Source organism: Dipodomys spectabilis, unplaced genomic scaffold (assembly GCF_019054845.1).
Source record: "Dipodomys spectabilis isolate Male_0828 unplaced genomic scaffold, ASM1905484v1 ptg000012l, whole genome shotgun sequence".
Classification (NCBI taxonomy): Eukaryota; Metazoa; Chordata; class Mammalia; order Rodentia; family Heteromyidae; genus Dipodomys; species Dipodomys spectabilis.
Genome location: NW_024870689.1, coordinates 183,005 through 205,875, shown reverse-complemented (window position 1 = coordinate 205,875; position 22,871 = coordinate 183,005). Strand labels below are relative to the sequence as shown.

Sequence of the window (22,871 nt, the reverse complement as noted above, 5' to 3'; positions counted from 1 at the left end):
TTCTTTCTTTCTTGCATGACTTAATTGCTCTTTGCTCATCCCCAGATATATACCATCTTCAATTATTAGACCTTATCCCCCATTGTGTAATACTTAATCCAGAAAATCCTTAATAGCAATATTTCCTCTTTATACCTGTATAATTTTCAAGTATCTAATTTTAAGTATTTTTATTTTTTAGTTTTTCATGTTTCCTTTCTATCTCTCCCCTCCTCTCAACCTATCCTTTCTTCTCTCAATATCATTTCTTTCAACTTACATCATTTTTAAGTGTTTCACTTTTTAAATTTTAAATTTTGGTTTTCTTCATTTTTTTAATCTCTCTTCTATTATTCTGTCCTATCCATTTCCCTCTCTGAAGTTAGGACTTGGTTAAAGTCACTCTCCTTTTACCTCTCCACATCCCTCTAGTCCTATTTTCCCCCACATTTCTCCATAAACCTAAGAATTTCTGGTTTGCCAAGTTCTTCTTTGCTGTTTTTAGCCCATTAAACCATAGTTGTTTGATGTTGAATAGATTGTATCTGTTGAACCAGATTGTATCTGCTGCCATTTTGACTGTGCAACTACAGGACTCTGGTTGATGTGGCCTTAAAATATTGTTCTAGCACAAAATTTGTGTTACTTTCATACCAAATGGGCAGAACAAGCCTGAAAACCACAAGAAAAAATGGCAAGTCCAGGTAGCATAACTCCCATCCATGATAATCAGGTTACAGAATAGTTAATGAATAATCCAGAGGAGAGTTTGGAAAATGCTCTACAAACATTACTGGTAAACATGGTAAACGAAAAGATTGAAAACCTGCAACGGACTCAGTGTGAGTGTGATAGGGAAAAAGATGAGGCAAACCAATGATTAATACAGGAATTTCGTGAGCATGAGGAAGCTACTCAAATTTAATACAAGAATTGTCTGAGCAGGTTGGGAACTGTCATAGAGAAATAAAGGAATTGTGTGAGCAGGCTGAGAACAGTCAGAGAACTACAGGAATAGGGTGAACGTGAGGAAACTAATCAAAAAGTAAAACAGGAATTGCGAGAGAGGGATGAGAACAGACAAAGATGAATAGAGACATTCATGGAATCCATAAACAGACAATTGAAAGAATTCAGGGACACCACAAAGGGAATGCTGAATGGAGCCCAACAGAAGGAATGGGAGTCCAAGGAAACCATAACCAATCAACTAAGTGATTTGAGAATAAACACTGAACACCAAATTAAGGAACTAAAGACGTTCACTCAAGATCTAAAACAAATTTCCAACAAAGAATTGGAAGCCATCAAAGCCGACCATGTAGAAGGAAAAGAAATAAAAAAGAAAGTAAAAAGTCTTGACAATAGGTTAGACCATGCATAAGATCAAATGTTGGGTATTGAAGAATATCGAGTACAGAGAAAGAACATAAAACTATCCAAGACAAATCCAAAAAATATGATAGATCTATTCAACATTTGGAAGACACCATCAGAAGGCCTAATCTGAGGATAATGAGTGTAGAGGAGCAACTAGAGACAGAAGTTAATGGTCTAGGAAATTTGTTTAACAGGATCCTAGCAGAGAACTTCGCAAACATGCAAATATATAGGCTTATTCAGATACAAGAGGCTTTTAGAACCCCAAATAGACCAGTACAGGACATCCCACCACCACATTATAATCTGCACAGGATCATTCACAGTGCTGATGGAGACCTATGCATACAACATAGCCTCCTCGTATAAGAGGAAGACACACTGATGCTCCTCCTCCCAGGCTCTCCAAGAACGTCATCAGCATCCACGAGTCCATGAGAGGGAGGACAATGGTGAGCACTCATCCAGGAGGAGAGCACTCATTAGGAGAGGATCCGCACCAAGAGGAGAACACTTGCTCACCAGGAAAAAAGCACTCATGAGGAAAAGAGCACTCACCAGGGTGAGTAAGCCTTTGTAACAATAGTTTTACGGCCTCCTATAATCACCCCAAATACGTCTGCATACCAGGATGAGATCTGGAGGACAAATAGCTGCCTCAATGACATAGGATGGGAACAAGCCCTACATCAGCCCAAGTGTCTCCCTAGACATCACCCTTACCAGCATATCCCTCAGGGCTGCTTACCTGAGCTATTCAGGTCTTGACCAGGCCTCTTTGTGCCCAGGTGTCTACCCAGAAACCTCACAGGGACACACTTTTTACCTGCCTGCTCTGCTGCTACTGCATCTGTAGAGAACTTGGAACAGAAGTGGAAAAGTCCTTCCACTCTCTAAGAAATGAAGTTCAAAGTCCTCATGCTGGAAAAGATGGTAGTGTTTCTCCCCAAGTCTTCCATGGCCAACATCCTTCTGGAAGGCAACGTAAGGTCAGAGCCAACCTCCCACACTCCATTAACTATTGCAGACAGCAGAGTTTTGCATAACCTCTTCCCCTAAACCCCCTCTGAGCCCACAGGCACAATCCCCACAATTATTTGAGCCAGAACTGTCTGTTTCCAAAGGGAAATGAGGCATATAAGCATGCCACCAAGTCCATGTGAGAACTGGCCCCCATCGAAGCACAGAACGGGCCACAAGAAGAGGTGGTCAGCAACCCAGTGGCACAACCCTCACAAGAACAACCACCAAACGTATGTTCTCTGGGAGTCAGAAACAAGGCATGCAAAGGCAGGACAAGGGCAGTGGTTAAACCTGAACATCCAGTCCACCACTTCTTCTAACTTAGAGCTACACATCCACGATCAACAAGCCTCACAAAACTAAACCTCAGATGAAGATTAAGGAAATTCTAGAACACAGGGTATACTTTAAGAGTCAATAATATGAACATTGAAATGTTCCAAATCCAAGATAGAGAATTAGAAAAACGATCAAAGCAAAGGGATCCCTGCTGTTGAAACACTGATCAGTATTAACACTTAAATGGAATGACATCCTAAAAATGAACACACCAAAGAAAGATTGACACAAGTAATCTTTGCAAAAAAAATGATTTTTTTATTACTGTTGAAGTCAAAGGCAAACTTGTATACCTAATTTATAGCTCTGTGTTAACAGAAGTGGAAAAAGCCAATCTGGAGCATAATTCAAGATCAAAGCAGGTTAAACAGAGGTAGAAATAGAGAAGAAAGAACAGAGATCAGGTCAGATGTATAAGATCTTGCAGCCACTGTAGGATCTGGTTATTCCTTCCTGCTAACTCATAAATTAATGAAAAACAATCAGAAGGTAAAAGAAGGTAGGCTAATCAGCAAGCATAGTGTAAAATACAAAGAATCTTGTCCTAAAATCTTCTCTCACCAAGATATTCTTAAGATTTAAAAAATTCGACTTCTTTGCGTATGAAAACTCATTCCTGTAATTTCAGCTCCTTGGGAGACATAGGTAGAAGGAAGGAGGGAGTGAGAGCATATCAGAAGAATAAAGCAAAGGAGCCAAGGTGAGAAGTGTGGCTCAGAGGTTGAAGTGCCTGTATACCAAGAACAATGCCCTGGGTTCAAACCCCAATACTCCTCCCGAAATTAAAATAAATGAACCAGGCACCCCATAATCCAAGCACTCTCCTGTCAAGAGGCAGGAGAATAGCTTGTCCAAAGTCCTGCCTAAGGTACCCAGGAAGAGAAGAGTGTTTTTTTTAACCTCTTAATTCCCCATTTAACAAGAGCTTTAGCATCAGTTCCCCCATACACAGCACAAACTAAAAATGGGGTGCGAAGAGAGAATGGACACATGAATACATGTATGTGGCCAGAGACAACTGAACTCTGTCACCCCCCTTCTAATCATAAATCCATTCAGTTGTCAAGACTGGATGAGAACCACATTTTCATTAGTGCTTTCCTACACAATGTTGACACCTGCCCGGGCTAGCCCACCAGAACAAAACACTGGGCATGTTCAACTTCGGGGCACCCAATCCCTCCAGTCTAGCAACATGGTGCCAGGGCAGGCTGCATACCCACTTCATCAACTCACAGCCCTTGTGGCTGCTCCTGCCCACTGCCAACTGCCCAACGCATTTCCTCAGCAGCACACTGGGAGTTAAGCACACTGCTCCTATAACATGGCAAAGAAATGAGCCCAGTGTGGTGGTGCCCTCAGGAGGAAGTGAGTTGAAGGATGTCCTGCACTTGATTGAGACACTATCTCATTTATCAAAAAATAAAATGTCTTTCAGAGAAACATCTACACATGGCCAGGAAGCCTGCCACCCATAGCCTGGCCACACCAGTACCCTCATGAGTCTACTTATTGGAGTGAACCTTCCAGTGGGCCACCCTGAGCTCCAAGGGAGCCCCTTCAATATGGAGTGCACAGCTCAGAACATGCTGAGCCTCTAATGGGGGGAATGCAAATGGCAGGGTGTCTGGGCAGACTAGGTCTAGGAGCTGAAGGCCAGACATTTTCTGGGTGAAGGCCCAAAATCCAACTGGCTGAGGCTGGGAAAACCCCGGGGTGAGGGGCCAAAGGTCTGCCAGCCCTGGTGTTAGCGAGGTCAGGGGCCAAGGTCCAGACATGGTCTCAAGGCTACCTGGGCAGAGGGGCTGGTGTCCAAATAGGGTCTTGTGCCACCCAGGGTGAGTGGCCCAGGGCTGGTGGGTGGGATCTGCAGGCACTTAGAGATGAGTTACCAGGGCCAACAGGTGTCCCCAGGCAGCTGAGCTGAGGGGCCAAGGGCCTGGCTGTGGTCTCGGGATCAGGGGACAGTGTTTCCTAGAAGTCCAGGAAGAGGGGTGCAGGGCCAGCGGTCTCAGGAAAGGCCAGGCTGGGCCCATCAGTCAGCATTTTACCTTCCTTCCCAGGACCAGTACTCCACTGCATGCACATGCCATGTTCTGTGGGTACAGTCCACTGTGTGTAAATTCTATACTGTGTACACATGCTGTATTCTCTGTTTACAGTCCCCTGGGTGTCAGTACTCCCCGGTGTGCACATGCCATGTCCTTTCTGTACAGCCTACTATGTGTAAATATTCCACTGCATGTACAGGCTTTGTTCTCTGTGTACAGTTCACAGTATGTAAGTACTCTATTGTGGGCACAGTTGTTCTCCATGTACAGTCCACTGTGTCTAAATACTCCACTGTGTGCGCATGCTGTCTTCTCCATGTATAGTTCACAGTGTGTCAGTACTCCATTGTGTGCACACATCATGTTCTCCGTGTGCAGCCCAATGTGAGTCAATATTCCACTGTGTCCACATGTCATATTCTCCGTGTACAGCCCAAGGTGTGTAAATACTCCAATCCACGTGCATGTGGTGTTCTCTGTATACAGTCACCTGCAAAGGGGTTCTTAGGGTGCTTCCAGCTTCTTTGACTATAGTGAACAATGTTGTATGAACATAGGTGTATCTGTCCCTGCCTTCTACTGTTGGCATGCACTTGGGAGCTAGAGGTGCCTACCATCTCCCCGCACTGCCATTTGGGGACCAAGCCTCTGCTCTATAAACCTCTGGGACACTCTAAGCACATCACCTCTTAGAATCTAGCACGATCAGACCTCTTCATTTTTATCATTTTAATAAATTTGAAGTCGATTTTGATCCACATTTCCCTAATCACTAGAGTTGGGCATCTTCTCCCTGTACTTCTCATGATATCCACAGTGTCTTTTGTTAGCTGTCAGACACATTTTGCCCAATTATTGTTATTGTCACCTTCAAATAGTTTTACAGAAGAGTTTTGAATTAACGTGTCCATTTATCTGCACAGCCCATCTTGTACAATCATTCTCCCTCCATCAGTTTTTCTCTCTCCACCTATCACAAACCCACCTATCTCATTCAGTTTCTAAGTTCCATTTTCACATACATATATTGAGACTGATATGTACATTCTCCCACCATTCTCTCTATTCACTTCCCTTCCCATTAGCATCCACCTGTTCTAGTAGTTAAGACACATTTCAGTTTCCTGATATTCATTTTTGTTAAACTATTATCTTTTTGATGGGGTTATATCATGGAATCTCACTCCAGCTTATACCATATTTTAGTCAGTTTGATATGGAATGTATATATATATATATATATATATATATATATATATATATGCTTTAGATACATATCATGCCAGCTTATACCATACTTTAGTCTGTTAAGACATGTATGTACTTTTATATGTTAGTTTTAGATATAAGATCCACATGTGTTCCAGGTGATGGTGGCTCATGTCCATAATTATAGTCACTTGGGAGGCTGAGGTCTGATTGTGGTTCAAAGCCAGTCAGGCAAGCAAATCTGTAATATTCTTATCTCCAATTAACTACCCAAAAGCTAGGAATGGAGTTGTAGCTCAAGTGGTAGAGGGCTAGCCTTGAATGTAAAAACTAAGGGACAAGACCCTGAATTCAAGGCCCTGTACTGGCAAGAACAACAACAACAAAAGTTAAAAGAGATTTGCATCTTAGAGAAGACATGAGCTCCTTATCTTATGGAGCCTGGTTGCTTCACTTCAGATCCACCATTGCCCAACCCCCCCCAAAAAAAATTCTTTTGTGTGTGTGTGTGTGTGTGTGTGTGTGTGTGTGTGTGTGTGTGTGTGTGTGTGTGTGTAAAATGATCCTGGGGCTTAAACTCAGGGCCAGCTACCTTTAAACCACAAGCAGAATCAGATCTCACCATCCTGAATAGCGGGGATTACAGATGTGCGCACGAGCCCAGTAGAAGTATATATTTTACTTTTTTTTATACAAGAGTCTAAAGTTCCCTGAGTCCCATAAAAGGCTTTACGTTTAGACTCTTGACCATTGTTGGAACTGTTAAGACTTTGGAGAGTCTTGAAGATTTTGCCTTGTGAGAAGAACATGAGCCTGCAGGGCCTAGGGGCAGAATGTTATATCCTTAATACGAAGTGTCCCCCACAAGATAATATATTCAAGGCATATTGCACAACTAGTGCCACTATTTTGTGAGACTATGGAAACTTTGGGAGGGCAGGCTGGAGGAAGTAGGTTACGGGGGAGTGGTGGTCTTTAAAGAATTTACAGGGTCTCCAGTTCCCTATCCTTTCTCTGCTTCCTGTCCTTCGTGATGTGGGCTGCTCTACTCTACCCCACCCTCAACCATGATGAACTAACATCTCTAAACAAAACAGACAATTCTTTCCTTTGTTCCTGTGAAGTATTTGGATATAACTACACAAAAATGACCAATGCAAATATCTCAGCCATACATGATGATTGGGCTTCCAAAAGAAGGAACTGACATCCAAATGCTGACTTTGTGGTTTTTTTATTCTAGCTCAAAACTTCTCAAGTTTTACAGAGCACAGGAATTTCCTAGGGATATTATAGAGTATAAATTCATATTTAGCAGCTCTAAGGTAGGCCTGAAATTCTGCTGGTCAACAAATCATCCTTGGAGGAGGAAGTTATTTGCTTACTTCTGAACACAAATTTGAAATAGAAGTAGAATGGAAGCCAAATTCCAGTATCATAGACAACCCAACCTTATCATGGACATGGTATAATTTTAAGATAACAAAACAGTATTTTGGAGGATCTAAGTATCTTGTCTGTCCCCACTAGCTCCTTTATATAATTTGGATTACTGATAGAATTATGGATCTATACAGAAGTTTGCTTTACAGGTGTTTCTGAAAACCAGTGCCTCCAGATAGCAATATTATTTGTTCCTTTTTTAAATTATTTTTTAATTTTTAATTTTCATTTTATTGTAAAAGTGCTGTACAGAGGGATTACAGTTACATAAGTAAGGTAATGAGAACATTTCTTGTTGAACATTGTTACCCATTCCTTGGTTTTTCTCCCACTATCCCTTCCCTCCCCCACTACTCCTCCCTCTCCAAAGTTGTAAAGTATCTTTGTTGCACTGAGTCATCCTCTGTCCTTCTTTCAACATTTTGTTATTCCCCTTCTGTTTCCCCAAACAGATAAACGTATACACATAGGCCTTTTTCTTCCTCCTCCTGCTCTTCATTCATTTCTATTTTTATTTTTTGGTTGGTTGTGTGGCTTCAGTTTTTTTTTTTTGTTCAAGGTGGTGTTCTACCACTTGAACCATACTTCTCTTTCTGGCTTTTTGATGGTTAATTAGAGATAAGAGTTTCATGGACCTGTCTGCATAAGCTGGCTTCAAACGGCAATCCTCAGATCTCAGCCTCCTAAATAGCTAGGATTACAGGCTTGAGCACTGGTTCCCACTATTACTGTAGACAGGTCTTCCCTTATTTGCAATATCTAGTATATGTATGAGTTAAGCAGAAAAGGTCAGATAAGGTGATGTTAGGAAAATGAACCCTAAGATATGTATTTTAAATGTATTTTTCCTTTCATGCATTTGTTTCTAATGCAATTATATGATTATTTCTTTGTTGCTTTGTATGTTCCTCCCCCACAGTATAACCCCTGCTTTCACTGTATTTGATGTCGGTATAATTTGTGGAGGGGAAGGGGAAATACAAGTCATTTAAATAAGGATACAGGTGGACCTGTTGCAACAATGAGAAGTACAAGTTGTCATGTTGAAAACGAACTTTACAACTTGGGGGGGGACAGAGGATTGGAAGGGATGGGAAGGGTAAACAAAGGAGGAGGCTACAATGCTTGATAAGAAATGTACTCACTATCTTGCCCACGTAATTGTAACCCCTCTGTACAGTATTTTCACAATAAAAAAAAGAACAGATTGCCCTACTGAAACACCAAATTTTAGCTCAGTGTTTATCACTAAAACACCACAGACTCAGAACAGTCTCTCTGGACTGAAGGACTTAGCTCTTCCTCTTAGAACACTCATGCCACAGAACATGGGGATATGAAGGCATCCATGTCATTAAGGAGATACATGGATTTCACAAGCAGATCACAAGTATCCAATGACTGGCATTTAGTAGGCACTGTACAAGGTTAAGCTGCAATTACCGTAAAAATAAACAGTGTCACATCCACGTGATTTTGTGATGTACCTTGTTGAATTTTTTTGCCTCTCCTGAAGCTTGAACTCAGGACCTGGATGCTGTCCCTGGGCTTTTGTGCTCAAGACTAGTGCTCTACCACTTTTGCCACAACTCCACTTTTGGCTTTTTGTGGTTAATCAGAGATAAGAATCTCATGGCCATTCCTGCTTGGACTAGGTTTGAACCTTCAACTTCATATCTCAGCCTCCTGAGTAACTAGCCAACCTAGCCCTTTATATAATTTTAACACATTAAAAAATATTTGCCTTGAACAAAGACACACAACAAGGAATTCATTCATCCAGACAATAAATAATTACAGAATGAAAGGTGACTTTCAAGGCACTGAAGCTGCTCTTCCTTGTCTTCACCAAGATGTAATTGAAAGGAGTAACTACTGAGAGTTGAAGTCTCAATTGAATTAAATTCTAAGTCTATCTGAAGGTTGTGGCACCCATGCTTGAATGTAGAGCCTGGGCACTATCCCTAAACTTTTCAGCTTAAGACTTGAGCCATGGCTCTCCTTGGGGCCTGTTTGGTGTTTCATTGGAAATGAAAGTCTCATAGAGTTTCTGCCATGAGCTGGCTTTGAACTGCAATTCAGCCTCCTGAATAACTATGACTATAGGCATGTGTCACTGGTATTTGGCAATTTTACATTATATTTAATGAAATTCTTGAAACCCAAAGCATTATACATTTTGTGTACAGTAGAGCTTCACTGTGTATCCATTGGTGGTAATAACCACTGGGATATATGTGATATTACATATATATTTTTTACATTATGGGAATGTGTGTATTTACTTATAATTACTACAGATCATTTTCACATCTTGAGTTATTTGATGTTTGCATAATTGACCACTCAAACACGGTGTTTTAAATAACTCATGCTAATGCAGTGTGATTGTATTTTGTGAATGTATTTAGGATTGCAACTTCCAAGCAGACAAATGATCAGTAAAATATATGAGACCTATTATAAGGTCTACATTAAATTCAGAAACAAGTGACCAGATAATATCAGCAACAGAAAACTTATCTCCATTTCAGCCATCCTAAAGCTGTTCTTAGTCCTAAAGCAAATAGGATTGATTTACTTACAGTTATTATGGTACTTTGTGATTGGAAAATTAAGATGCAATGCTCATAGGACAAGCCCTAAGAACTTGTATGCTAACCTTGCTGGAAGGAAAATAGGAATAATTGGGGAAGTGGTCTGACTCCAGAAGTCCAATGGGAAGCACTTGGTGTCATGTCCTCAAGGCCATTTCCTTGCACTAGGAGTCATGTCTTCCTTGCACTGGGAGTTAGAAGAGGACTCAGTCTTTTTTCTCAGTGTGCAGAATAAGACCTAAGGTCCATAACAAGAAGCACAGGTGCCTCCTCAACCACACACTAAATACCAAGTACAGGTCTGTTGAATGGCTAAGTGAATGCATAACCTTCACAAAAGTGTTGCGAGCAGGGAATGTGCCCCAAGCTCCAAGGGGTTACAGGATGGCTGCAGACAATGGATCTGCAGCCTGGGTCACCTGCACCCATCTGTGGTGGCTTTGCCCCTGGCCCACTTCTCCTGAACAAGGGGGTGGGCACGGAGGTGGCATTATGTAACAGCCGCCTGGACTGTGATTGGGCTTTCTAGCGCACAGGCTGGGGAAGGAGCTTGTCCCTGTGTGCTGATTGGCTGTCTCATGGTAGTTGGGCGGGCAGTGGTAGCGGCAGTGCAGGGGCGGGGAGTGGGAGGGACTAGAATGATTCTGGAAGGGAGGGCAGAGGCAGGCAGCCTGAGGTCCTCACCACAGGCTGCCCTGAGCCTTGCTTGCTTGGACTAGCCCACAGTGGCCGCGGCGGGATAAGGGTGCACTGGGGTCCCCTGTGGTCGTCACCAGCACCTCAATGCAGGAGAGCTTTGGCGGGGTGTGGCCAACCATTTCCACCAGCTGCTGGACAAAGAGTCGAACCTGTTCGATCTCCTGTACCAATCGCTGGTGCCAGCAGCAGGTGCAGCTCCGCATGCAGGAAGAGGTGGCAGTGGCCCCAGGCGTCCAGCATGGCCAAGCAAGGCTAAGCACTGCGCCCAGAGCCAGGCCGGAACCTCGGTCCCCAGACCGGGCATGGGCGGCGGCCGCAGGGAATCCCAGAAGGAGCTTAATAGCTTCCCTGCGCCCGATGTGCCATGGCCAGAGAGCCCTGGCTGGGTATGCAGGTAGGAGAGGAGGGGCGTGGGGCACAGGGCCACCTGGCCAGCAGCCCTCATCCACTAGAAGAGCCTGAGGCACTATGCACAGCATAGTGAGCACTCTGGAGGCATTGTACAGGCTGAGAGCATTCATGGCCACAAAGGTGGTGCCCCGGGTGGCTCCGAAGTTGAGCAAAGTTGGGGGGTCCTGGACCTGTGCCCAAGTCCTGAGCAGGCTCGCACTGCTGCCACCACCAGCCCGGCCTGTGTATGGTGCTGAAGAAGATTGGCATAAAGGGAAGGGGGCGTTCTGGAAAGGGAGAAATGCAGGTGGCAGAGCATGGGGATACCGGAGGGTGCAGGGGCCGGTTGGGGGGGGGGAGGAGGAAGACGAGGGCATGGCTGCAGTTCTCCAGCTGGCGCTGGCCTGGCAGCACATGCAGCCCTGAATCACCCCTGATTGCTCTAAGACAGCATTCCTAACCCTGTCAACCCCAAGCTTCTATATGTCTCCTGCCTCATCAGACCATGACCTGGTGCAAGAAGGGGAAAGGCGCCTCAGAAAGCACTTCCAGCTGACCCGCCCTGGCCTAAGGCGCCTGCACCTGCATCCAACTTATTCCCTGAGTGCTGAGTGAGGTGTGAATTTGTCATGAGGTTTGATGTGTAGTTTTCATGTTTATGAGTGTTGACATTAGCTGTGTATTTGTCACTATGCTGAGTGTTGATGTTAGGTGTGCAGTTGTAACTGTTAGGTTAGGTATGTGGTTGTCACTGTTCTGAGTACTGAGGTTAAATGTGTAGTTGTCACTTTTTTGAGTATTGATGTAAGGTGTGCAGTATTCACTGTTCAGACTGTTCTGAATGTTGAGATTAGGTGTGTGGTTGTCACTATTCTGATTACTGAGGTTAGATGTGTAGTTGTCACTGTTCTGAGTGTTGAAGTTAGTTGTGTGGTTGTCAAGGCTAGGTGTACGGTTGTCAAAGTTCTAAGTGTTGAGGTGAGGTGTCCAGTTGTCACTGTTTTGAGTACTGAGGTTTTAGGTTTAGTTGTCGCTGGTGTGAGTATTGAGGTTAAGTGTGTAGTTGTCACTGTCCTGAGTACTGAGGTAAGGTGTGCAATATTCATTGTTCAGACTGTTTGGAATGTTGAGGTTAGGTGTATAGTTGTCACTGTTCTGATGACTGAGATTAGATATGCAATTGTCACTTTTCTGAGTATTGAGGTGTGGTATGCAGTTGTTACTGTTCTGAGTGTTGTAGTTAGGGTTGATGTCATTGTTCTGAGTGTTGAGGCTAGGTATGTAGTTGTCACTGTTCCTAGTTTTGAGGTTAGGTGTGTACTTGTCACTCTTCTGAGTGTTCAGGTTATGTGTGTAGTTGTCAGTATTCTCATTGTTGAGGTTAAGTGTGTGGTTGTTACTGTTCTGAGTGTTATGGTTAGGTGTGTGGTTTCACTGTTCTGAGTATTGAGGTTAAGTGTGCATTTTTCACGGTACTGAATGCTGAGGTAGGTGTTCCATTGTCACTGTTCTGAGTACTGAGGTTATGTGGTAGCTGTCACTGTTCTGAGTACTGAGTTTAGGTGTGTAGTTGTCACTCTTCTTAGCATTACAGTTGATGTGTGGTTGTCAGTGTTCTGAGTACTAAGGTCAGGTGTGTGGTTGTCACTGTTCTGAGTACTGTGGTTAGGTGTGTGTTTGTCAGTGTTCTGAGTACTGAGGTTAGGTTTGTAGTTGTCACTGTTGTGAGTACTGAAGTTAGTTTAGTTGTGCAATTGTCACTGTGCTGAGAATTGAGGATAGCTGTGTAGCTATCACTGTTTCAAGTATTGAGATTAGGTGTGCAGACATCACTGTTCTGATTATTGAAGTTAGGTGTGTAGTTGCCACTGTTCTGAGTGTTGAGGTTAGGTGTGCAGTTGTCAATATTCTGAGGGTTTTGGTTAAGTGTGTATTTGTCACTGTTCTGGGTATTGAGTGAGGTGTGCAGTTGTCACTGTTCTCACTGTTCTGAGTGTTGAGGTTAGGGGTGTAGTTGTCACTGTTCATAGTAGTGAGGTTAGGTGTGCAGTTGTCCCTCTTCTGACTGTTCTGAGTGTTGAGGTAAGGTGTATAGTTGTCACTCTTCTTACTGTTCTGAGTATTGAGGTTAAGTGTGTAGTTGTTACTGTGTATTGAGGTTAGGTGTGTAGTTCTTACTGTTCTGAGTATTGAGGTTGGGTTTGTAGTTGTCACTGTTATGAGTATTGATGTTAAATGTGTAGTTGTCATCATTAGCAGAGCTTATTGGCCTATTCCTGGCTTGGTCAATACTTGTGCACTGCTTCTGGGCATCAGAGTCTCATTTCTCTTTTCTGAGGTCCTCTGGAGGCTGAGATGAAACTGAGGATCAAAGCCAGCCTGACAGGAAAGTCCAGGAGACTCTTACCTCCAGTTAACCATGGTGGGGCTGTGGTTTAGTGGTGGAGTGCCAGCCATGAGCCAGAAGTCTTGAGGGACAGTGCTCAGGCCTGAGCATGCACATGTGTGCACACAAACATGTGCATGTGTGCAGACACACACGCAAAGTGTGAGTTCCAGCCCTGACGGAAAATTTTAAGTACTGGCACCTTGACTTGTGCAAATCACAACTCACAAATGAGATAATGAACATTTTACCTTACTTTTTCTCAAATTAGATAAATACAAATTTAAACGAGGCAATGCTTCTCAATTTATTTACTTATCTATGTCTTTTTGGCTGTAATAGTTTGAACTGATGGCCTCATTATTATTCAGACATAGCCATCTCCCTATGCTTCCTACACAGCTGAGATTAGAAGTGTGTGCCATCATGACTTCATGTCTAGCTTCATTTTTTTATACAAATGCAAATGCTGTGTCCTTTATAAGAGTGTGACACTGAAGCTAATCCTGTTAATAAGCTGAATTTTCACTTTTTAATCTAAAAATATATTTTGTCATTTTTTCTTATAGTATTGAGTATCAAACTTGGGGCCTCAAGCAAGCCAGGCCAGAGGACTTTACTAATGAACTACAGTCATACCCTGTGTTGGAAATTTTAAACATGTATGACATTGACTGAAGACCCTTTATTTTTATGTTGTCAGCACTGTGAATTTATATGAACAAATTTAATTACATAAATGCACAGTGCTGTTTCTTTTTTCAAAAATTACGTGATATAAAACAGGGATGCAGTCTACTTCCTGCTTGACATTTTAATCTAGTGCACTTACCAGTTTATCCATTTAAAGTCTAGGCAATCTGGCTTTTGAGATCTATATTTAAAAATTTTGAGTCAATGTTATAGTTAGAATATCATTGTATTTCTTTTTCAAGTGCATAATAGCAGCAAGCACCTCATTAATTTCCATTTATGTAGTTACTGTACTAAATTTATCTGTAATGAGTGTTAGTGATCTACAAAAATTCCTGTTAGCCCTGTTATGAAGTTCTGTGCTTTTCTATACTCAAAAATTTCAAATTTAGTCTGAAGATTGAGTGAATGCTTAGCATAGAGAAATGTCGAGCACTTTGGAACATGCTTTTGACATACACCAGAAACATTAATCCTCCAGAATGTGGAAATCAGACGCTTGCCCAATGGAAATGGAGGTTTTAATGTACTAGATTGTCCAAATCTGTACAGAAACCTTCGCCCTTTGCTCAGTATATTCTCGAACCATCAGAGGCTGATTCAGCTTGCTTTCCTCAGCTTTTAGAGCCTAGGAAAATCTTGGAGCCAAAATGCACCTATTTTATGGGAACTCTTGCTGGAAATTTTACTGTATTCTTTTTCTTCTCTAGGCTTTTGTGTAGATCCGTCATCAAAATGCTTATTCTAGCCTTTAACTGGAAAGGGCTGGTGAAATGCAAGGTTTGCATTACCTACTCCAACGTGCTGTTCCAGCATGGAAAAGCAAGGTGGAGTCAATTGCAGTCTTGACCTCTTACAACTGATTTCTGGAGGAAAATATCTGTCACTATTAGCTTTGGTCTTTGGAGATTTAGAGGGAGAATGTAAGATTTGCAGGATATCAGTAATTATCCTAATATGTAGCCAATTTTATTTAACACTTTTCAATTTACATACAGAAATGATGGAAGTGACTTCATTATAAAGCAAGTTTAACTGATATACTTAAAAATGAGTTAGCAGGAAGAAGGTAGAATAAGCACTGAAGTAATACTGTAGTTGAATGGAAATACTATAATGGTAAAACACAAACACTTATGGGTTGCAAATAGGAAATTCAAAGCAAATCTTTTAATTTTTCAGTATATTAACTTAATTTATTTAGGTGCTAGTTGTAGGTCGTGAATCCTTGGCCCCTAAGCTTTTCCTTTTTGCTTACGGCTAGTGCTCTACCACCTGAAGCCACAGTTCCACATGTGGCTTTCTTGAAGTAACATAACTTTTATGCCCAGGTTGGCTTCGAACTGTGATCCTCAAATCCCATCCTTATAAGTAGCTAGGACTACAGGAATGAGCCTCCAGTGCCCAGGTTCAACTTGTTAATTTTTTTTTGGGGGGGGGGGGGTTATGAGGCTTGAACTCAGGGCCTGAATTTTGTCCCTGAGATCTTTTGCTCAAATCTAGCACTCTACCACTTTGAACCACATGCTAATTTCAGTTTTGATGATGGTCAATTGGAGATAAGAGCCTCATGGATTTCCCGTCTAGGCTGTCTTTGAACCATGATCCTCAGATCTTGACCTTCTGAATAGCTCGGGTTACAGGTGTGAGTCACCACTACCTGGCTCAACTTGTTAATGAACTTAGTGACTTCTACCATTGATTTCAAACACCCCTTCTAATTTTGTTGATCTGATTTGTTTCTGCAGTAGAAGTATCCTCTATGAAAATACCATTAAGTGATATAAATTAGATTTAAATATTTATAGATATTATAGGATATTAAAGCCATATCAGAATGAACTTAAATCTCTTGCACAATATTTGACATTCAAAAATATTTTATGTTAAAAGTAATTATGTAATTTTATGTTTGTGACGTACAAACAGGATTTTTTTTTTAAGATCTGATAGTACTTATTTGTGTTAGACTATAAAGTTTAGTTAGGAAATATTAGTAAGAAACATGAAAAAAATCCTGTATTTTTTTTATTTTTTATTTTTTTGCCGGTCTTGGGGCTTGAACTCAGCATCTGGGTACTGTCTCTGACCTGCTTTTGCTCAAGGCTAGTGTTCTACCACTTGAGCCACAGCACCACTTCTGTCCTTTTCTGTTTGTGTGGTACAGGGCATCATGCATGCTAGGCAACAACTAAACCACATGCCCAGATCTATGGCTGTATTTTTGATGTGGATACATGAAAGGAATTCAATGAGATATACACTCATTATTCAAATAAATTTTAAGATTTTCTATCTGAACTGTCAATGTGGAATAAGCACTCCTAAGGGAAATAAAAAGAACTATAATAAAAGTTATAAGTAATAGTTGAGGAGACCTTTCAAATGTAAGGGTGAATAAGATAATTTTGGAATACAAATAAGAAATGACAACGTTCATATTTACTAACTTATGAGATTGCTTCAAATATAGGCTTTGATTGTACATTTTAATGTATCAGAAAAGAAAAGACTAGAGAGGGCTAGTACTTTGTCCTTGTTTCACCTGAATGCTAGATTCTCAAATGGACTGAAAAAGATGCCTACTTGAGTGAGTTGGAAACTGAGTTGAGGCCCACAGTAGAGACAAATGGCAAATATATAAATCCCATCAAAGAGCAAGAAAATGTGTTTTAAAATACAATTTTAACTTTAGTCTAATATTGTACTTTAAAGTACAATCTAATGTACTGGTATGTATCTACTTTTCTGGATGAAGTTTAGAACTATGGTTTCATAAAGCTGCTTTTGAAATGTGAAATGAAGTTAATTTATTAAAATATGTTAATAGAAGTCACCTTTAATTAACTAGGTGTGCTGCATGCCTTTGACCTTAACACTCAGGAGTTTTTTATTTTTTTGTTTTTTTTTTTTGGGGGGGGGGTCCGGTCATGGGGCTTGAACTCTGGGCCTGGGTGCTGTCCCTCAGCTCTTCAGCTCAAGGCTAGTGGTCTACCACTTGAGCCACAGTGCCATTTCTGATTTTTTCTTTTTGTTTATGTGGTGCTGAGGAATTGAAACCAAGACCTCATGCATGCAATGCAAGCGCTCTACCATTGAGCCAACTTCCCAGCCTCAACACTCAGGAGTTTTGATACAGAAAGGTTATGAGTTCTAGGCTAGTCTCAAACATATGTAACGACCTTATTTCAAAACACAGTAACAAAAAACAGAAAGAAAAAGATACCTATAATTATACGGTTTACCTTATACTCTCTAAGACATAAGTGAAGTCATAATAGTCATAAAGTTTTATTAAAAATAAAGAAATTCTAGGAAATAACATCAGCAACTCCTCCCCCCCGCTCCCGAAATTCTCAAGCTTTTCCAATAGTTTTCCAATTGGTTTGTAGAACAATGAAATATTAAGGAACCTACAGAATTTTACCAGTGCTGTCATGGATGTTGTGTTTTAGCCCTCTGCTTTGACTCTGAGAAGAGGGGAGGAACAAGGATGGAATGACAGCCCCGGAACAGAGGTAATACTTGATAGAGAGAATGGAAATCCTACAGGGAATATCGACTGTCTGAGACCGAGAGGCAGGCAGACTTTACAGTCGAGAAGTTTTCAGATGAAAAGTATGTACCACAGTCCACAACTTGGAGGGTTGGGGAGCCAAAGGAGTTTTCAGAATAGCCAAAAGCTTTTGTGAACTTTCCATATTACAGATCTTAGGAATATTTTGCTAGTGTATGTAACAAGTCATTATTATCTGAGATGACACCTGAAAGATATTCATGTATTTCAGAGCTTACCTTATATCAAGATTCAGGACCAGTTGTATAATTAAAACTAAATTGTGGAGGTGGGCACTGTTGGCTCAAGCCTATAAACCTAGCTACTCAGGAGGCTGAGATCTGAGGATTGTGGTTCAAAGCCAGCCTGGGCAGAAAAGTCCTTGAGGCGCTTATCTCCAATTAACCACCAGAAAACAGGAAGTGGTAGAGTTCTAGCCTTGTGCTGAGCAGCTGAGGGAAAATACCCAGGACCAGAGCTCAAGCCTCATAACCAACAAAAATAAATAAACAATAAATCAACTGTGGGCTTCAAGATACTTTATTGGTAGAGCATTGGTAGAACACTTCAGAATGTACAATGCCCTAGGATTAATGTCTAGTAGCACTGTAAAGGAAAAAAAAATAATTTTCTTGTAACTATGAGAAGCACTCAGTGCAGTGTTTCACACCAGTTAACTTAGTTGTTTTGCAAGACACCACTTGGAAAAAATTATATTAAGTGAAGTAAACCAGGCCCAAAGAAACATAGGTCCCATGGTTTCTCTTATGTGCAATAACTAGTATATGTCTGAGACAAGCAGAAAATGTCAGATAAGTGATATTAGGCAAAATGAACCCCAAGATAAGGATTCCAATGTTTTTTTTCTTGCTTGCTATTGTTTTTAACATATTTATAAGATGATTTCTTTGTCGCTTTTTATGTCCCTCCCTCACGGTATAACCCCTGCTTTCATGTATTTGATGTTGGTATAATTTGTGGAGGGAAAAGGAAAAAACAAATCATTAAAATAGGGATACAGTTGGATCCAATGCAACAACGAGATGTATAAGTCGTTATATCAACAAAAGAACTTTACAAGTTTGGCCTGAAGGAAGTTGGGAGATGGGAATGGATGGCAAGGGGAAACAAGGAAGGAGACAACAATGCTTGATAAGAAATGTACTCATTACGTTGCCCATGTAATTGTAACCCCTCTGTACGGTATTTACACAGTAAAAAAAAGCTGGGTGTGGTGGTACATGCTTGTCAACTATGTGGGAAGCATAAATATGGGGTCCAGGCTGGCCTAAGCAAAAGCAAAAATACAAATATAACGAAATAGCTGGACGTTAGTGGCTCACATCTGTAATACTAGCTACCCCGAAGGCTAAGATCTGAGGATCACAGTTTGAAGTCAGCCCAGGGAATAAAATCCATAATATTTTATTTCCAATTAGCCAGACTAGAGATGTGGCCTAATAGAGAAGCAGCTGTGAACAAAAAATGGTAAGTAAAAGCTCAAGGTCCTGAGTGTAAGCACCAATACTGACACCCTAAAAAAATAAAAAAGTAAATAATCGAAAGGGACTGGAGGTGTTGTTTAAGTAAAGTGCTTTTGTAGCAATCATACAGCCCGAGTACAGGAAAACACCACCAAAACAGATGAGTGCATTGAATTCTTTAAAAATTTACTTTGAAGTTTTAGACTAAGGAGCTAATTTTAGAATAGGGTATAATTAGGGTTTTGATTTAGCATCATGAATTCAGACTCTTAGATTAAAACAGATTCTTAATTCTATGATCAGCTAAGTAGGCTATCATGAGACATGTGAAGAAAAGTATAGTATGATGTATGATACCAATCTCTGGAAAGTTCGCTGGTGTGAAGTATGGCATAAGGATGGTGCATTCTACCATGTCTCCTGAATCAGAGCAGAACCTTCTACAAAGGTAGCTATTATTTATCTTATGCCTCCTGTTAGCAAGATAAATCTGTGTCCAGGGAGTCAAGGTTCTCAAAGTGTTTTGACTTCCTGACTACCAAATTTATTTAGGACCCTGTCCTAAACAGTGTCTAAGCCAAAGAACATAGCTATGTAAGGCTGGAGTGAGGAGCCTTTTTCTGCCAAAGGCCATTTGGATATTTATAACCTGTCATGTACCAAATGATTTTTCAGGTCTTATATGGCCCATGGCTCAAGTGTGCCTCACCCCTGCTAGAGTCAATTAGAACTAAGTAAATAAAGCACAGACAGCATATCTGAAGGGGTGTACATATGATGACTAACTAGAAGGGACACATAAAACAGCAATCCACAACCAGGTGGATCTGCCACAAGGTTGGAGAAAGTTCTGGAATCGCTCACTTTATTTTTTTTATTTTTTGGTGATTATTTCAACTTTTCTCTGTAGTGGCCACTTATATATATGAAAAGCCACTTAGATCAGAACTACTTTTTTAAAATGTTTATGTGTTTTTTCTCTATTCAGACTTTTATTCTATGGAAAAAATGAAATTTTTGTTCAAAGGCAAAAACCCTTGATGCCATCATTTTTAAAAAGTACAGAACTTTAAAGAGTAAAATTGAACATGTCAGCTTTTGAATAAAATGCATCCTGATCACTGTCACCCCTTTCATCATTTCCCTATCTCCCAAGACCACCCATCTACCTTTTCTTTTTTTAATAATAAGAATGGTAGCCTTGGCCGGGCGCTGGTGGCTCACGCCTGTAATCCTAGCTACTCAGGAGGCTGAGATCTGAGGATCGCGGTTCAAAGCCAGCCCGGGCAGGAGAGACCGTAAGACTCCTATCTCCAATAAACCACCAGAAAACCGGAAGTGGCGCTGTAGCTCAAGTGGTAGAGCGCTCGCCTTGAGCTGAAGAGCTGAGGGACAGCGCCCAGGCCCAGAGTTCAAGCCCCACGACCGACAAAAAAAAAAAAAAAAAAAAAAAAAAAGAATGGTAGCCTTGAAAAAGATAGATATTTTTGATATGAAAATCTGTGAAGTGAAATAACATATGTAATGGTAGGCATACAGGGATATGAGAAAATGGAGTGACCATTTTTCTTTTAAAATAATTTGATTTATAAAATTATTGCAAGAATTATATAAAATATTCTCTTATACACTTCATCTGGATTCCCTAAATATCAACTTGTTAACATATTTGCTTTATCATTCTCTCCTTTTCCAAATACATACTTTTCTCTTTTGTCATTTGGAAGTGTGATATGTGAGTGTTCCTTCATCCCTAAATACTTTATGTATTTGCCAAAAATTATGACACAATTATTAATATTGATATAGCACTGTTGCCTGATTCTTTAAATTATCTAATTGCCTTAAAATTTTATGAGGTCTTCTACCTTCTTTAATCTGGAATAGAGTGTAGACCAGTTGTTTTTGTAACACACACCATGGTTTGTGTTTGTCTGATTTTTTTCCTGGAGGAACACTGCCATTTGCTTTTGGTAGGAGCACCAGAAGTGGTATCCACTCAATGGGTCATGTGAGAAATACATAGGGAAGGCACACTTTTTATTTCTTGTCTTGGGCCTTGAAATTGATCTGGGTACAGCTGTCCCTGAACTTTTCGCCTCAAGGCTAGTACTCTACTACATTGAGCAACAACACCACCTCTGATATTCTGGTGGTTAACTGGAGATAAGGGTCTCACGAACTTTCCTGTGCAGGCTTGTTTTGAACCACAATTCTCAGATCTCATCTCCTGAGGAGCTAGGATTACAGATGTGAGCCACTGGCACCCAGCTCAGGATTCTTGATTCATATATTATTTTTCTGCCTTATGTGTTTGAGTTTGTCAAATGTTAAACTTCTTGAGTACAAGACTATTTAATTTTTATCAAGTTTTAAAATGCAGAAAACCTGGTGTTGTCTTAGTAATTATGAGGCTGAAGCAGGATAATTTCAAGTTCATATCCTGGGTTAGATTAGGAAGACCACGTTTCAAAAAAAAAAAAAAAACCCAAAACAATAACCACAACAACAAAAGGGAAAGGGGAAAAGGTATCACAGGGTACCAGATCACAGGGATGATTTTAGGTTTGGTTTCTATCATTAATGTATTTGAGAAGATTTTGGTGTTTTGTTGTTATCTGATCTAGATTTCTATGAATGAAGGACTTATTTTCACTGACGTTACTTTCCATATATGTGTTTGCTATTCACGTTTTGGGTAGACTTTTTTTTAAGACTTCTGTTTTACAAACGACCTAGAATAACCAAATCAATTATAAGTAAAAGAAACAACACAGGACGGATCACGATACCAGATTTCAGGCTCAAATACAGAGCCATAATAACAAAGACAGCTTAGTATTGGCACAAATACAAACCCGAAGATGACTGGAATACATTTGAAGATCCAGAAGTAAAATCACATACCTATAGTCAGCTGATATTTGACAAAGAAGCCAAAGACATACAGTGGAAGAACTATTGGTGCTAGGAAAACTGGGTGGCCACATGCAGAAAACTAAAAGTGGACCCCAACCTGTCTCCATGCACTAGCATCAACACAAAATGGACTGAAGACCTTCACATCAAACCTGAATCTCTGAAACTACTGCAGAACACAGTAGGAGACACACTTGAACTTACAAGCACAAGCTGGAACTTCCTGAACAGTGTCCCAGGGTCACAACAAATTGGAGAGACTAGAAAAATGGGACTACCTTAAAATAAAAAGTTTCTGCACAGATAAAGTAATAGCAACCAAACTAGAAAGACAGTCAACTAATTGGGAAAAAAATATTTACCAGCAATATACCAGAGAAAGGATTAATATCCATTATATACAGGGAACTCAAGAAAAGAAAATTGTAAATGGGATCCTTTTTTTTTTGTTTTTCTATTGTGGAAAGGATATCTTTTCTTAGCCATGAGAAAATGGTAGTATAATATTACTGGTGCAAGTATTGAAGCTATAAATGCAACAGATCTCTTGATTTCAAGATCCCTTTTTGTTTTGGTCAGACATGGGGCTTAAACTCAGGGTTTGGGCCTTCTCTGTGAGCTTCTTTGTTCAAGGGTAGTGCTCTACCATTTTGAGCCACAGCTCTACTTCCAGTTTTCTGGTGGTTCATTGGAGATAGTGTCTCATAGATTTTCCTGTCTAGG

General features: G+C 40.8%; 1 long non-coding RNA gene across 1 annotated transcript; it reads right to left on the bottom strand.

The window, feature by feature from the left end:
• Nucleotides 1–1,708: 1,708 nt before the first annotated feature.
• On the bottom strand, nucleotides 1,709–22,451 carry LOC122094928. Its single transcript, XR_006144971.1, has 3 exons — nucleotides 22,189–22,451; nucleotides 11,657–11,662; nucleotides 1,709–1,719 (listed from the first exon to the last, which is right to left on the bottom strand). It is a non-coding gene; the product is annotated as an uncharacterized LOC122094928 (long non-coding RNA).
• Between the last annotated feature and the right edge of the window lie 420 nt (nucleotides 22,452–22,871).